The sequence below is a fragment of the Fundulus heteroclitus genome, unplaced genomic scaffold (genome assembly GCF_011125445.2).
Source record: "Fundulus heteroclitus isolate FHET01 unplaced genomic scaffold, MU-UCD_Fhet_4.1 scaffold_113, whole genome shotgun sequence".
Taxonomy (NCBI): domain Eukaryota; kingdom Metazoa; phylum Chordata; class Actinopteri; order Cyprinodontiformes; family Fundulidae; genus Fundulus; species Fundulus heteroclitus.
Genome location: NW_023396526.1, coordinates 243,900 through 260,838, shown reverse-complemented (window position 1 = coordinate 260,838; position 16,939 = coordinate 243,900). Strand labels below are relative to the sequence as shown.

General features: G+C 40.6%; 1 long non-coding RNA gene across 1 annotated transcript; it reads right to left on the bottom strand.

Annotated features, from left to right (window-relative positions):
• Positions 1-728: 728 nt before the first annotated feature.
• On the bottom strand, positions 729-1,419 carry LOC118558237. Its single transcript, XR_004928251.1, has 2 exons — positions 898-1,419; positions 729-818 (listed from the first exon to the last, which is right to left on the bottom strand). It is a non-coding gene; the product is annotated as an uncharacterized LOC118558237 (long non-coding RNA).
• Between the last annotated feature and the right edge of the window lie 15,520 nt (positions 1,420-16,939).

Here is a 16,939-nt window from a genome sequence, read left to right as displayed (position 1 = left end):
CCACCTAGAGAAGGGGGCCTCGCCAGCGGCACCACCGTAGCCCGGGGGCCAGGGAGAGGCCGCAGGGCCCGCCAGCCAACCACCCACCAGGACCAACACCTCAGCCCCCCCCAGCCCACCCACCAAGCCTACTTAAACTAAATAAATAAATAAATAAATAAATAAATAAATAATAATAATAAGAGGGGGGGACCCTGGCCAGCCGGCCCGCACGAGCCACCCCAACCCCACCCCCCAGGTGAAACCCGCACCGGAAGACGACACGGACCAGGACCGGGACAGGGGGCCGGACACAAGCCCACCAGAACGTCAACCCCCCCCCAACCCCCCCCCCCCCCCCCCAGTGATGGTGTTGATCAGAGGAGCCCAAAGAGACCAATCAGATGTGGAAGCAGATGCTGTCTCTAGATTAATATGATCCAACAAAAGATCTCTATACTGATTGATACTGAGATTTTGTTTACTTTTCCAATTCATGAGGATAGTTTTCTTTGCGATGCATAAAGCAGTAAAAACCATGTAAACTATTTCTTTTTTCAGAGGACTTTCCTCAAAATTACCGAGCAGGCAAACTGATGGGGATGGTGTAATTTTACAGCTCAAGCACCTTGATAAGTCCTTACATATCTGTGTCCAGAACCTCTGGACTGGTGTGCATAACCATAACGCATGTGTCATGGTTTTTTTAATGTGTTTGGCCCACATGCAGAGATCACTTGGAGACAGAAGCAGGTTTAGAAGTTTATTGTTAAACGTGCAAGACAAGGAGCATCAACGTGGATTGTTTGAGGGGACTGTACGGAGGAAGCGAGTGAAATCTGCGGAAAAGAGGCAGAACGTTAGACGTCGGACAACTCTCACGCCTAAACGTCTTTACGGAGAGGTGGGAGGGCTTACCGCGTAGCGCAGGAACTGAGCCGGGGGGAGTGGCGTGGAAAGACGGGCACAGAGGCAGCCTCCCGCAGATGACTGAGAGGCAGGTGGGCGGTCCGGCGGAGCGGAGAGGGATCCGAGCAGCAGCGGCGTGAAGGTGATCCGTTGACAGCCAAGAGAACCAGATGGAGGAGCGGGTTCCAGAAGATCAATTTACGGGAGACCTGACTGACGACGTCAAGGCTTGGGAGAGCCACTTGGGACGGGACCCAAGGCGGAGGCAGACCTGGAGCACAGGAGACTTAGGTTAGACAGGGAGAAACGAGAGAGATGTCAGACGACAAAGGGCCACTGAGTTTTACCACTTTAGGTTAACAATCTGGCATCTCTCGGCTGTCTGAGCGCAGTTCTTATAGCGCCGCCGCGTGCCGCTGAACGAGCCGCAGGTGTGTGTCTCCGCCCACCAGTCAACTCGAATCACCTGCCAGGAGGGGAGAGGGAAAAAGACTGCGCTGGCCGGGGAAAACACAGTGCAGTCTGCTGAGCCCTGACAGCATGAAAATAATTATCAGGATGATTGCCTATGCAGTGTGGGCAGATATTAGATTGTGCCAGACCCATCTTGAATAATCTTTGTCCTGTGTAATGTACTCTGTGAAGGATTTTGTATTGTATTAGTTGTAAGTTGGTGTTTCTAGTCAATTTGAAAGTTCTTAGACATGTCTGAGCCCAGAAATTTTGTTCAAAGGTGCCTGATAAATCTTTTTCCCACTTCATTATAGGAAGAGATATCGAATCATCTATTTTAGTCAGTGTCCTGTATGATTTAGACAGTAGTTTGGGGGGGGTTAAATCTAAGAACCCATCCCCCCACGTCCTGCCCTCCTCCACTTCGTTGGCGGGCGCCTTGGCCCCCTGGCGCATTGGTTGGCTTCGGGTTTGGGGCGGGTTCCCGGGCGTGCGCCGGCCCACTCCTGGCGGCCTCTTCGCGGGGCCTGGCCCCCTGGGGGGCGGCCGGGGCCCTCGTCGCGGGGGCGGGGCGCCCCTGGGGCCTCTGGCCCTCAGGGCCCATGGCCGGGACCACTTCAGCGGGGCTGGCTGCCGGCGGAGCCCACGGGCTCGTCTCCGCGGCTCTTGAGGGCGTCGGCATTGCGGTGGCTGGGGGATTTCCTCGGAGTCGTCTCTGCTCCTTCCTTGGGGGGGGGGGGGGGGGGGTTGCAGATATCCTGTGTCGGCCCCTCCTGGGCGACCTGCTTTAGGGACCCCTTTGGGAGTCCGGGGTTACGGGTCCCCTGACGCCTGCCTCTGTCCTCGGGGAAGGTGGGTCTTTGGTTCTCCACAATCACTATCAAGCTATTTCTGGATAATCTTCACCTAAACTAGTGCACTTTCACATCTCCCACAGGTGCTGGGTCCCAGGTATTAAGTGTTCACTTATATACAGTAATCTTATAATTTATTTATTTATTTATTTATGTTGTGTCACTTTCTTTTTTCAAATATCACATTACACATGTCAGCTTACATAATAATATATATGATTTAGCAATGGCATCTAGGTGTTATTCGAGTGTATCTGTTGCTTTATGTCTGTTGGTTGTGCTGTTCTTTTTGTGTCTCTTTCCAGGTGATGGAGCAGACAGAGGACGTTTTATCATTCTCTTCCTTTTATCTCCTCTTTCTTTCACCTCTACTCTTTTTTTTCTTTTCTTTCACTTTTTGTTCTTCCTTTACTCTCCCATTGTCATGTCCATATAATTTGAAATTCTCCTTGCAGGAATCATAATAAAGCTATTTACAAGCATAAATCAAGTGGAGCACTATGGCGAAAGCTGTTTGCTCCACTTGTAAAAGCAAAATCTGTCGAGCTCCATCTGGCATTGAGATATCAATTCCTATTGCCATAGTGCTAGACAGGACACTGGGAAAAAAAAAAAAAAAAAAAAAAAAAAAGAAAATATCCAGTATAAAATAAGTGCTACAAATGTTACAACACTTTTGTTCATATGGCAGCAGAACATTAAAATAAAAGTGCTCTTTACACTACTTTTGAATTCATTCTTGGAGTTTGTAAATACAATGCGATTAATCGCGATTAATCGCGATTAAATATTTTAATCGTTGCCCAGCCCTAATATATATATATACAGTATATATGTTGCAGAATCTGCATTGTACAACAATTATGGAAATAAAGATGTTAAAAATACCAACCTGAACCATGAATTATTTATAGCATGGAGGTATTATTAAGTGAATCATTATCAGAACCTTTATTTTCATTGCACACAAAAATGTCACAGAATTGCATACAAACCCTTTGAGCTATAATTTTTATTCATAGCAAAATCTGAAGTGTCTCTCATGGCAAGTTTTTATTCAAAGTGAAGTTGCGTAATCATTGCACCAGCCTAAGAGGAAAGCAACCAGATCATTGATCAGTGGTACTGTGGCTCGTTCTGTGTCGGCTGATTGCTGCTCTATGTCACCTTGACTGATTTTAGTTGATCACATCCCTTCCATATTTTTCATCTCTGTGACAGCTCACAATCAGATATTTTTATTCGTTCTGCAGTTTTCACAATTTTGAAGGTCAGTGCAGACTTGGTAAAATAAAGCTTGTTATGTCAATAATTTGTAGAGAAGCAATTTCATAACCAGGATGGTGTAAATAAAACTATAGTTTCTTTCCACTTGTGTCAAGAATTACAATTCCAAAAAAAGGTAAAAAACAAAGCAACTGGACTTGTTTTCCGTAGTTGAAGACGTTTCGCTTCCTCTCCCGGAAGCTTTCTCAATTCAAAAAGTCTGGAGTAATGATGAGTAACAAGCTTTATACCATTCCAAACAAAGGCCTGTAATGGCTTAGATAACATGCAAATTCAACCGAAACAGGACCACCCCTTAGTAATGGGCGGTCGTTAAAACCATTAAGCCAGCGGAATGGACCGAAACTGGTCCACTCCTCTGTAACGAGGAGTCGTTAGAGTTGTTATTGGCTTGGCTTAAAGGAACAATGTTTTAATCACCTGAATGAGGGTGAGAGTTAAGTTGACGATTGGCTGGAATTAATCCTATAGCTGTGTTGTAAGTTTTTGAGAGTTGGAACCTAAGGCCTCCTCCTCTGTTTAAGGTTGGTCTTTCTCTCTTGACGTAGATGGCTTCCTTCACACCCCTTTCAAACCATCTGTCTTCTTTGTCCAAAATGTGAACATTTTGGTCCTCAAAAGAGTGTCCTTTGTCCTTTAGGTGTAAGTGGACAGCAGAGTCTTGACCTGAGGAGGTAGCTCTCCTGTGTTGAGCCATGCGTCTGTGGAGAGGTTGTTTGGTTTCTCCAATATAAAGATCAGAACATTCCTCACTGCACTGAACTGCATATACCACTCCGCTCATCTTAGGTTTGGGGGTTTTGTCCTTGGGATGCACCAGCCTCTGTCTGAGGGTCCTGTTTGGTTTGAAATGTACTGGGATTTTATGTTTGGAGAAAATCCTCTTGAGTTTTTCAGAGACTCCAGCAACATATGGGATGACGATGTTTTTGCGTTTATTCTTCTCACCATTATGTTCTGCAGCGGGTCTTTTGGATTTTCTTGCTGATTTGACAAAAGCCCAGTTAGGGTACCCACAGGTTTGGAGGGCATCTCTGATGTGTTTCTGTTCCTTGTGTTTCCCTTCTGTTTTAGTCGGGACATGCTCGGCCCGGTGTTGTAAGGTTCTGATGACGGAAAGTTTGTGCTCCAGTGGGTGGTGTGAGTCAAAAAGAAGATATTGGTCTGTGTGGGTGGGTTTCCTATACACTTCAATGTTGAGGTTTCCATCTCCTTCCAAATTCACCAAACAGTCGAGAAAAGGTAGCTTGTTGTCCTTGGCATCCTCTGGAATGACCATGACCTGGATGACTGAGAATCTTCACCAGCACAAGAATTACAAGTACATTTTCCTTTGTTGTTTCTTTGTTCTTTTTGTTTGTAGCTTCTCATTCAGTGACATTGTTATGGTATCTGGACATATTTTCAGAATATACAGCTTGGTGTAATTTATATATTTTAAAGCATACTACAGGCAATGTAGTTTACGTTGTTGAAGCACTACTTTTAGGAGTGTTGTTTAATGAAACTAAAATGAAAAACAATGTGAAAAAATGCATTGAATACAAAGTTAGTAACAGTTACACATGTTAAAAAGTAACATTTCTTTTTTTAACATTTCTTTTGCTAGATTTGACTTTTTTTTGCCAATGAAATGATATCAAAGTCGACAAACTGTCATTAGTAAAGAGCCATTGGAAGCAAGTCTGTATTTTAGAGTTTGCTCTCACAGAAGGAAGGGAAAAGACGTGTGAACTGTGGAAGGATAAAAAAAAAATGTATATTTTTTTTTAATAACCTATGAAAAAGTTTCACTAGTTAAAAGCAATAAAGTTATATTTTTCAACCTAACACTAAACACAACGTAGCTAACCATAGAAAAAGGCCAGATATGGTTAACGAATAGCATAACAGAGTCCCACCTAACCCACCTTGAATGGTTTGCTTCCTTCATATAATTGTGGTTTGTTTTGCGACCAGTTATTCTTTAAGTTAAATTTTAATCATTTGGACACGGATGGATTCCACTCAAGCGTTTATATACTTTTGTGTTTATTTTGAAATTGAATGATTGTTAAACTCAATTTGCATGAAAATCAACAAAACCTTTGGTTGGACTGTTTGCTATGATTACTGAAGAATTCACAGGATTCACTATGATGTCTGGAAGTACCCATTGCATACCTGACATACATACAGATATGCCCTTCTTTGTCCTCTTTTGTTTCACTGTAATACTGTATGCGTGACTCGTCCAACTACACCAGACTCCTACACACTGCAGCGCGTTATGCTCCACAGAGACAAGAGAGGGATATAGTCAGATTTGTCACAGCAGTGTTCACAGGAGATCATTTCACGGTTTAGATAACTGTCTGTATGTGAGTCCGTGGGTGGGTTTTGTGTGCTACAGCTGTCTGTGCTCGCCTAGTTGCTTTTTTGTCTGCATCCCATTCTTTTGTGTTGCTGCTAAAATAGTTAAAAAAGAATGAAGGTTGTAGACTTTATTTTGACTTTCAGGGAAGTTTTTTCTGTTGATGGCTGGTATAAAGAGCTGTGAAGTGTAACTGTATCCCCTGCAATTTCACTCCTCTCCAGTTTATAAAATACTCCAAATTGAAAGAGTTTTGATGGACACATACTGGAGTGGAGAAGGACTTCATTATTCAGCCTGTGCAGACAAAGTCAGATTGTTGACTCTTCTCTATCAGTTCTAATGTTTATGCTGTTTGTCGCAATGAGAACTGAAAGAAGGTCCAGCTTCAGTAAATAGATATCTAACAGCACACCTTCTGAATATAAAGAGCCAGAGAGAGGTCGCCGTATGGAACACGTTAAAGGAGATTAGTGAACCTGAATGCTCTGTTGTATGAGTAAAATGTGAAGGAATATAGTGTTAACTACGGACTAAACAGAGGAAAGTGTGGGTATAGTGAGACAGAAAAAAGGACAACTGCTATTGAAGAATGTGGGTGTTTTTGTTGATACATCTTCAGCAAACATGAGTTTCATTTGTTCAAACAGAACTTTAAATGCAACCTATTTACCTGTTAGATCTATGTTTGGCAGGGTGCTTTTGAAAACTTTAGGGTTTTTGGGGATAATTTTGTAGAAAAACAAATCTGTGTAGAAAATCACTGCCTTTTAATGATTTTCACCTTGACTGAGCAGTAGATCATCTTTTTCTGTTTAACGACCCATCCTTTCATTAGTAATACCCTAGTACATATTCATGTTGACACTTTTAACAACACTATTGATTTATGTGTGATATCTTGTACGAACACGAGTGTTGCCTCCAGCTACAGAAAATGGCTTTGTGTTTGTTTTTTTCTTTTCAGTTTTCACGATATTGAGGCAACACATATGTTTGTATGAGATGCTTTTTAGTTGAGCTGCTCCCAGTGGAGAAGAGCCTTTCTTATTTTTCATATTTCTCACCTTTCTGAACCTTTTTTTGACTAAAACCCTTCAGTGGGGCTAATGATAGCAGTAATCACTCAGACTGTGAGACTGAACATCACTAATCAAAAGCAACCTCAAAATACAGGATAATACAGACTTGAAGGCTGTGTGTATGTATCACCATTTTGTGGTATTTTATGTCGAAACTTATAACTTCAATCGTTTTGATTTTCAGAGGTTACATACCAATGTCATACACATGTTTTATCATCAAATATCTATAATTTCACTCTGACTTCCATCTTCCATCAGGATGAAACTAAATTTGATCAGTATTTTGGTCATATTTTATTAACAGTGTTCAGAGCTGCGATTTTGTTACATTTATATGCATACACTTGGAACGAGGAAGCAATGGTAGATCCATTGTGTTGTCAGTATGCCATATATCCATATCAATACGTGCTAGAGTTTGGGCATTTTAAGTTCATGATGTCTTTAATGATAAGAAGAAGAAGAAAAGGATGGAAGAACTATGGGCTGCACGTTGGTGTAGTTGCTAGCTCTGTAAACGTACAAGAAGAATGTTCTGGGTTTAAAACCAAACTTTGGGGAAATGTGTGTGAAATGTGTGTGAAATCTGCATCTTCTCCTCATGCACATGTGGGATCTCTATGGGTAGTCTGGCTTTCACCCACAGTCCATAAACAGTGTTTACATTTGATATGAATGTGCGGTGTATGTGTGTGTGTGTGTGTGTGTGTGTGTGTGTGTGATTGTTTTTCCAGTTCATCTCTGTGTTGCCCTGTGATGGACTGGTTACTCGTTCAGGGCCCGCTCACCTACAAGGTTAGTTGTATACACTGTCAGCTGGCCTGGCAGGGTAGACATGGACAGGTCTCTGCTGGAGAACGCCATCAACCAGATAATGGATGGAAACATCTTTTAGTTAAAAATCTTACTTGTGAAGCAGCATTCATAAAATTGTAACTAACTTCTCACCCAGGGACCACTGGAGATAGGCGGCCAACATTTCCACTAGGTATTTTGCATTTGTTTAGTGGTTGATATGCATATTTTACAGAAAAACACAATTAATCGCTGACAAGGAACAGCTCAGCATTACCATTGTGTTTATACTTGCTAATGATTGTTTAAATAGAAGCATTTGCTAATTCAGACATTGAGATATCGTGTCTAAATCCCTTTGATTTCCCCATGATGGCTCACGATTAACCACAGTGCTGGTGTTGCCTTTAAAATATAACCATGAGGGTGCCTCCATTTGGCCTGAAACAGAAGTTGCTGATGTCTGTGTAACTTCACCCGTATCACACTATGTTATGGAAACATGATTTCCATTTTGAACCTTTGCATCTGACAACGGGACTTATGTATGCCCAAAAAGCTTGTATCACTGGGATAAGAATCATCTTTGGATTTCAAGGAGATGGATCATTTTATTAATTTCTCAGGTTTCAAAAAAATATATATTTTTTTATTACCAAAGTTGAGAAGAAAAAAAAAAACCTGAAGTGGAAGTTTAAATGTGTGTCTCGCTGTGAGATGCTGACTGAAGCTCTGAAGATGTGTGGAATCTCTATCTTCCCTGAAAACACCTGACAAGGCATAGAAGTGTGCAGCCACCGCAGTGAAGCCCCAGACTTCAAGAGCACTGTGTTGAGTCCTAATAAAGTTGCTGATGACTGTAGATGAGCTGACAGCAGTCTCTGTGTACAGTAGGTGAGTGGGACACAGAGGAGAGCAGCACTGGAGGGTGATGGTGCCGCTGACAGCTTCAGCAGAGAGGGAGAGGAAAAAGATGGCCACACACTGCTTCGGGCGTAATGTGTGGAAATGAAAATCATTTGTTTGAATAATTCATCTTCTTACTTTTCACTTTGCTTCTTACAGTCGCGTTATCAGAGTTTGGATAAGTCACTCTTGACCCATGGGACTCTCTTTGGCACCACTCTGATGTTGGCAAGGAGCCCATAAATGTGGAGTGTGTTTGAGGTGGATGTAATTAATGATGGTGTTTGAAGATGAAGAAGAAGTGGGAAACAAATGAATGTGGAAGCCAGGAGAAACTGAGCTGATGGGAAAACAGAGGAATTAGCATTTGTTTCATTTATCCTGCCTACATTTGTAATTAAATGTCGAACAGAATTACTGACTCTCTCTGATTCTAAGCATATCTGGTCTGAAAGGAAATTTGACGGACTAATGTTACAGTTGTGATGAACAGTTTGAATTAAGGGAGTCCTGTCATACGGGGTGACCAATGGTAAGACTGGTGAGCAGCTTTACTCTGTTTTGTTTAAACAAAGACACATGCTAAATTGTTTAGCTGCATTAGTGAGCACCTGTTGTTTTTCTACAACTTAGGAAAAATAAGAATAGTCACAAATACAGCTCAGCGATGCATATTGGACAAAAGTGTAATGTTTTAGTTGCCAGTTGAACTCCCTGAATTTTTTTTGACCTACTTGTTTGACTGCTTTGTTTCATACACTCAACTCTAAGATAGACCCAGCTGGCTCTGGGTAACAAAGTCATACTTAAGATTCATATCACTTTCTGTCTCAGTTCTTGGTTTGTTGGCTTTTGGCTCTCTTATTTCTCCTCCTTCTTTAGTTCCCACACAACTCCTATATTTTACTATGCTCAGCTTACTTACCAACTTTTAATTTGACTGTTTTTTATTTTGTCCCGTCCTTTCTTTTCTTCTCCATTATGATTTAAAGTATTATTATGTATATTTTAGTTTTTTATAGTTCTAATCAATTCTCAATCAATTCCCTCAATGTGTGTGACAAACTAAGTTTGTATTCACACTAGTCATGTATGGTCCCCTTTAAATGGACCAGAGGACATTTCACGCCTTGATCCAGACCATTTGTGCAGGTGTGAATACTCTCAAGTGAACCCCGGTCCAGACCAATGACCTGGACCAAGACCCACTTTTTGAGGTGGCCTATTCCACTTGGTTTTTCAACAACTTTCCAAAATTTGAAATTAAATGTCTTGAAACCTGCATGGAATGAGCTACTCTGGACACTCTCATTGACTTAGCAGTTGATTCAAGCAATCTACAGTGAAAGCCATTATCCACAAATGGTGAAAACATGGAACAATGTTGAAACTTACCAGAGGTGGCCAGCCAACCACAATTACACCAAGAACACAGCAATGCCACAGCCTGCTTGCTGGAGGTCCAAGACCAAAACCATTGCTGAACCAAAAGAACATTAAGGCTAATCCTATTCATTTTCCGTAACACATCTTGATGATCTCCAAGACATTTGAGAAAATGTTCTGTGGACTGACTGAACTTTTTAGAAGACGTGCGCCCTGTTACGTATGCCGTAAAAGTAATACCACAGAAAATAAACAGTATACCAACGGTAAAACATGGTGGTGGTAGTGTCATGGTCTGGGGTTGTTTTGCTGTTTCCGGACCTGGAAGACTTGCTGTGATAAATGGACCCTTAAATTCTGCTGTCTACCAAAAAATCCTAAAGGAGAATGTCCAGCCATCTGTTCAGGACCTCAAGCTGAAACTAACTTGGTTTCTGCAGCAGGACAATGATCCAAACCACACCAGCAAGTCCACCTCTGAATGCGTGAAGAAAGACAAAATGAACACTTTGTAGAGGCCTAGTAAAAATCCTGACCCGGTCATGCCACAGCATCCTTAAAAGGCCGTTCATGCCAAAAGATGGCTGTATTACTATTTATTATTATTATTATTATTATTATTCATAATAATAATTAATAATAATACTATAATTGCAGCTGTTGCTGCTAAGGGCAGCCCAACAAGTCACTAGGTTTAGGGGCAATCACTTATTCATACTGGGTCATGTAGGTTTGGAGTTTTTCTCATTTAATTATAAAACCTTCATTTAAAAATGTGTGTTCACTTGTGTTTGCTTTGACAAAAATATACATTTGTTTGATGTTCTGAAACATTTAAGTGTGACAAACATACAAAATATTAAGAAATCAGGAAGTGGCAAACAGTTACTCCTTACCACTGTACATAGCCGGTAAACTAACAGTTGTTGAAAAAGGCTCATAAGTTACCTTTTGATGGGAATAGTCACCGTCCTTCTTTGTTGTGTAATCCGTTGTGCTGCTATCTAAAGTTAACAAGATTTTGTTATATTGAGCATGAGTTTTAATCACACTGCTAGATTACTTTTCCATCTACTCTATCTCTCTATAACAAAGAGAGCCTTGTAACCATAAATTATTTTTTATCATCAAATGGGCTGGATTCATGTGACTAGGCTGCTAAGTGCAACATCGCTCGCAAAAATAACCAAGTACAAATATAGGCAGACCATGATACAATAATCCAAAGGAAACAAAAGCTGAATCCAGAAAATCCAGAGGATCATGTCAAAATTTGGACAGCGGTGGCAAAATAAAAGTAAACAGGTCTTGAAATATTTCATATTTATCATGTTGAAGATGTCTGTTTAATTACTGATTATATTTTACCACCATTGTTTAATCATTACTACCCTCTACAGCTTTTAAAGTGTTACATCTTGAACCTTCTGAACAGAAAAGCTAATGCAGTGTTTGATTAGAGCCTCCTGTAAATGTGACTGAGTTCATTCATGCTCAGTCATATGTCAAGAGTGAAGACCACCGATATGTAATACATAAATAAATATGTTCAACACTACAGTCATGTTTTCTTGGCCCTTCTCTCATTTTAAAATGTGTGTTATCCAGCAGGCATCATGAAGCTGCTTCACAGAATCAATCTCCTGAGCTTGAACACTCATCTTGGATGTATGGAAGCTCGAGAATACATCTTCTCACTCAGGGGTGACCAGCATGGTGCCCACAGGCACCAAGCAGTCCCCCCGGACCATATGTGGTGCCCTCAAGCCTGTTCAAAGAAATAGCACAGCTCTCCATTGAGCTGCATTTAAAATGTTATTATATTCAGTTGCTCTTCCTTTTTAGTCATACTTACATTTACATAGATTTAAAAATGACAAAAGCATTACATAAAGTTAAGGACCTTGGACTCGTGTAGTTCAAAGGTCAGTACAGGTGGCCCTTCGTATGACAGTACCGATGAAGTAGCTATCAGTTTCAAAATGGTTTGTGACCCCTGTTCTAGAACCACATGATGTTGTGGACTACACATATACAAACAGACTTCTGGGATTGTTGTTTAAGACGGCAGTATATTAGACGATTTCCTTAAACGGATTATTTATGGGAAACACATGCACTCCTTTCTGATTAAACTCAAGTAGTTTGTGGTCTGAAAAAAAATAGACATGCCAATAAAATCTACTTAGATAAATACTTGGTTCTTATTGATGATATAATGTCAGCACATTAGCTTTGTTTTTAGGGTTAGAGTTAAACTAGTTAAATTAGTGTTGCTGTAGATCAGCAATAAATATACATATTAGAAAACCAAGAACAAAGTGTCTCATTAGAAAGAACAAAACAGGTAAATGTTTGATAGTATAAATTGAGTTACAACACATAAAATGTTAGGCTGCATATGTTTTCTCATGTCTCTGAGGTGCAGCATTTAAAACAACTAGGTTTGTCGGGGTGGAAAAAAGAAAGTCTGCATGTCCTCTGTGTTCACTTCGCCAAATGGTTCTGTCCTGCTCTTTTCTCTATTTTCTCATTTCTGTGTGTAGAAAAAATGTCCGTATAGAGGTGACTTCTCCTAAAAACATCATTTGTGATGGAGAACAACTGAATTTGCACAGTCTGTGTCAAGAGTCTATAATGAAAGTCACAGGAGGACTGTTCACCAAGCAGAACACATGGCTTCAAACTAATTAGTGAAGGAAAACTACCAAACAGACTGCAATTAAACCAGGTCAAATTTAAGATGATTTCCTCTAGGACCCCTGATGGAAATACCATTTCTCTAAGATAAATGGTAGATTTTAACTAGTTCAGAGAGCAATTAACATGAACCTGCTGAAGACCTTTGGACCATTCTGGCTGATGAACAATATTACAAAAACACATGATAGCAGATTAATCTAGAGAAATAAATAAATAAATACTCAGAGTAACTGATAGCTTGGTATAAATTTGATTTAACAACTGCATTTAAGTGTGGATGGGACACTTTTCCATAGTTTCCCAAGATCTTAGGGTTTGCTATTTTTTTTTAACAGGGTGATGGTAAAAACTGCATTTATCATTGTTAGAATTCATTAAAAATCTATTTTTCACAATGTAAAATAAAACTTGTAGAATACTTTACTTATTTACAATAACCTCTGTCGATATACTTTGTGTTACACTGTATCTTTAGAACTGATGTGAGTTTGCTTTGTGTTGGCTCTGACTGGAAACCTCTACTGTGTTGTGTCCTGTGGATAGTATCATAGATTTAGTATTCAAAACAGTCAGACATATTTGAGGTTTTCTTGTTGATAAAAAAATATTTTTAAAGTATCTAAGTGATATGTTTTCAAAAATACATTTTTAAGAGGGACTTGAAACCGGAGGGAGGGGCCAAGCACTGCACAACTGACAGGAGAGAAAGGAGAGAGCAGAGTAAGGGATCACAGATAAAGAGTGCAAAAAAATAAATAAATGATAGACCTGTAACTTCATTCTCATTGCAAACTTTGGTTCTTACTTATCTCTTACTTTCAAGTTAAATTGAGTAATTAAAACAAATTTTCACGTAAAAAAAAATCTCCCAAATCCACTCCGGTTTTATTTATTTCTACTGAGGCCTTCCTCTTCTTATGAAGTTGAACACGGTTCACTTATCGCGACTCGCAGCCATTATCAAACTATACAGTGAGTGCAGCAGGGCTACAAAAAACAACTAACAGCTAAATGCCTGCATACCGGAGAATCCAGATATATATGAATGTAAATATGACATCATATGCCCATTCCTATTTCTTTTTTTTGTATTTTTTTGTATTTATTTTTTTTGATCCATTGTATATATGAAGATTCACTGTATATAACTGAATGCACCTTCCCTACTCTGCACCTTCTTGTATGAGCCGATGTGACGAGTGAATTTCTCCATTGTGAGATCAATAAAGACTATCTTATCTTATCTTATCTTAGTGCTCCATGCAGCTGTGGCAGTTCCAGTAATCAGAACAGTCACAGGTGCAGGTAATCAGGGGATAATTGCTAGAGCAGCACAGGGAGCTGAGAGTGACGTAAACAGTCAGCAGCAGAGACACAGAGTCATAGCAAAATCTGTGAACATTACAGTTTCTGAGGAATGCTGTTAGTCGTTGTTGGATTATTCTTTGAAGTACTTGTTCTGACTGAAAAGTTTTATTTACATGGAGTCTTATATCCTCATAAAATATGTTGTAGCGGTTATGTCAGTGATATTTATTTAATGACCACAGAAGTCTCGGGAATACAAGCGAAATTAAAATTTCTAACATCTCCATCATGGTTCTCAACAGTCATTTTAATGAGGAAAACTACACCCATACTTGATGTACATTGCCACTAATCAGTACTGGTCATAATTAGTCTTGCAGATTGAACTAATTAAAAACCTTTGTATATGTAAAATATGAATCGATGAGGGACACTCTTATAATACTTTAATATTATTAAATACTTCTAGCTAGGCCATTTCAACCAAGTTGCCATTTTTTTCAGTACATTACAGGTTCAATCTGTGCATTTTACAACAGCACATTTCATTGTACTTTTGGATATCCTGGATGTCACTGGACAGGTTATACTGTGAACAACTTGTCAGACAATGTAGTCAACAGTTTACACATTGTAGCTAAGAAATAATAAAGAATAAAATAATCCATCTCAAAGGGGCACTGTCTGCAAGTGCAATATTGGATCTGTTATGATATTAATACTTTATTTAAGCTAGTATTGTTGACTGTGTTTCAGACATTTAAATGTTTTTTTTCCCCTTTGTCTTTGAGTCTTTTTGTTGTGGTTGTTGCTTTATGTTTGCTAATCCGCTATTCTTTATTATGTGCAGTCCAGTTGTCTTCCATTTTGCAGCAGCGATACTGACACTGGCATGAGATTTAGGGATATGTTAAAATGGCAAAAGCGATAATGAAAACTACAACTCAGCAGTTTTTACTTTGAAATTCCAAACAAAAAAATAAAGCAGAATAAAATAAACAACAGATGGACACAGAAATAAGCTTTTTACACTCCAGCAAACACCATCTCTACTTAATGAAGTAATTTGTTTATTTGAAGATGAGTGGTCATGGCACTTTACCAGGCATTGTTTTGCATGTATGTGTGTAGGCTACATGTAAATTCACCATCAATCAATAGGCTGAATTTCATTACTCCAGGCAGCTTCCTTCAAACAAAACCTTCAGTCATGATAGAGACTCCTAATCTATGCTTCATTAGTCAGCCGTGGAACCCTTTGTTGGTACGATTCAGTCACCTGTGACATTTTTCTCCAAATGAGAAAAATGTCACAGGTGTGTTTACTTCATATAGGAGGTTAACTCTGGCCTGCACAATGACAAGTTTGACTGTCTTGAGTGAACAACACACAAATCATTTGTATTTTCACCTTGTTTGAATTGAAAAAAACATACTGTTGTAAAATGTACTGTGGGTGGTTCCTCTTAACTCAGATGAAACAGCTACTGCTGTTTACAAGATCTGAAAGCACAACTGTATAGCTTCACAAACAAACCGCAAAACAAATGTCCCTCATACTGTACCGGTCAGAACAAACGAGTGGCAGTGTGCACTGTGTGCAAAGCAGGTAGAGGATTATTGTTTCCTTTAGTTCAGCTTTTAATGAGGGGCTAACGATCACATTTTCCTTCAGCTGATTTCTTACTGTTTACTCAAAAACACCAACACCTCTTTCAGTTCATTTGTTTTCCATTTCCTTTGCTCTGTTTTTTTTCTTTTCAAGGACTATTGCTCATATTTTTGTGCTGATTCCTTGATGTCTTATTAGCTGGCATTTCATCTTATAAACTTTACAAAAATTCCAGTATGCCTTTTGTTTCACATTTTAAAGCCCCAGTGTGTAGAATTTTGACACTGACGCAGACCCGGCGGCATGGGCGGGCATTGGGGGGCCGTGCCCGCCCTGTGAACCAGCTGTGCCCGCCCTGGAATGGAAGCTGTCTTTTGTTTTTATATATATACCTCGGAGTGGCCATCGTACTATTGGTACTATCTTTGATGTGTCAATCATACAATTTAACCAATCAAATCAACGACTGAAGGCAACATGCTAGCCAATCACAGATGGAGTGGGGCGGGACACTGAGTTATAGCCTTCAGTCGCCGACGCGGTGTTCGGCTGTGGTCACCGTCGGTGTCGGTAGAGCGGGATGGAAATTTGGTCTGATTACCAAACAATTACAAAAAGTGACAACGAAGCAGACAAGAGCGAGCTGGAAGCAGTGCGATTAATTACTGTTTGAAATGTCAGCACTGAAGTCTAAAGTGGAGTAAACATTGATGCTAGGAGGGTTAGCTACGACAGTTAGCAGCACCAGGAGCAGATCTACTAACCTGACAACAGCCAGCTGTATGTCTCGCTCCGCCTAGGTCCACTCACATACATCTGGGACACCGCCATAGGCATTGCCTTTACTGAAGGCTGGGCCTTATCAAAACTCCTTGCATATGATTGGATAAGCCACTTGTCTGTCATCTTTATCGACGTGCTATTTCAACCAGTCACACCGAAGCTAACCCGTGACGCTGATGAGACCGACGCCGGAAAAAAAAAACTTTTTTTTTTTTTTTTTTATGTGTTTGCGGCTCTAGTGCAGGGTTTCCCGCAGCGCTATCTTGGCGAGGCGGCCGCGGAAAACGTGTCGTCCACCCCCCCCCGCTCCGCGAGTCGGTCCGCCTCGCATAAGCAAATTACTGCGGGAAACACTGTAGTGGCAAGCGTTTTATTGACAGTGAGCTGACAGGAAGAGGGGGGAAGACAGGCGGCAAAGCGCCGCGGGTCGGAGTCGATCCCGGGCTGACCGCGTTGAGGACTAAAGGCCTCCCAATATGGTTCGCGCTAACCGCTAACCGCTCCGGGGCGCGTCCCCGTTGCGCGT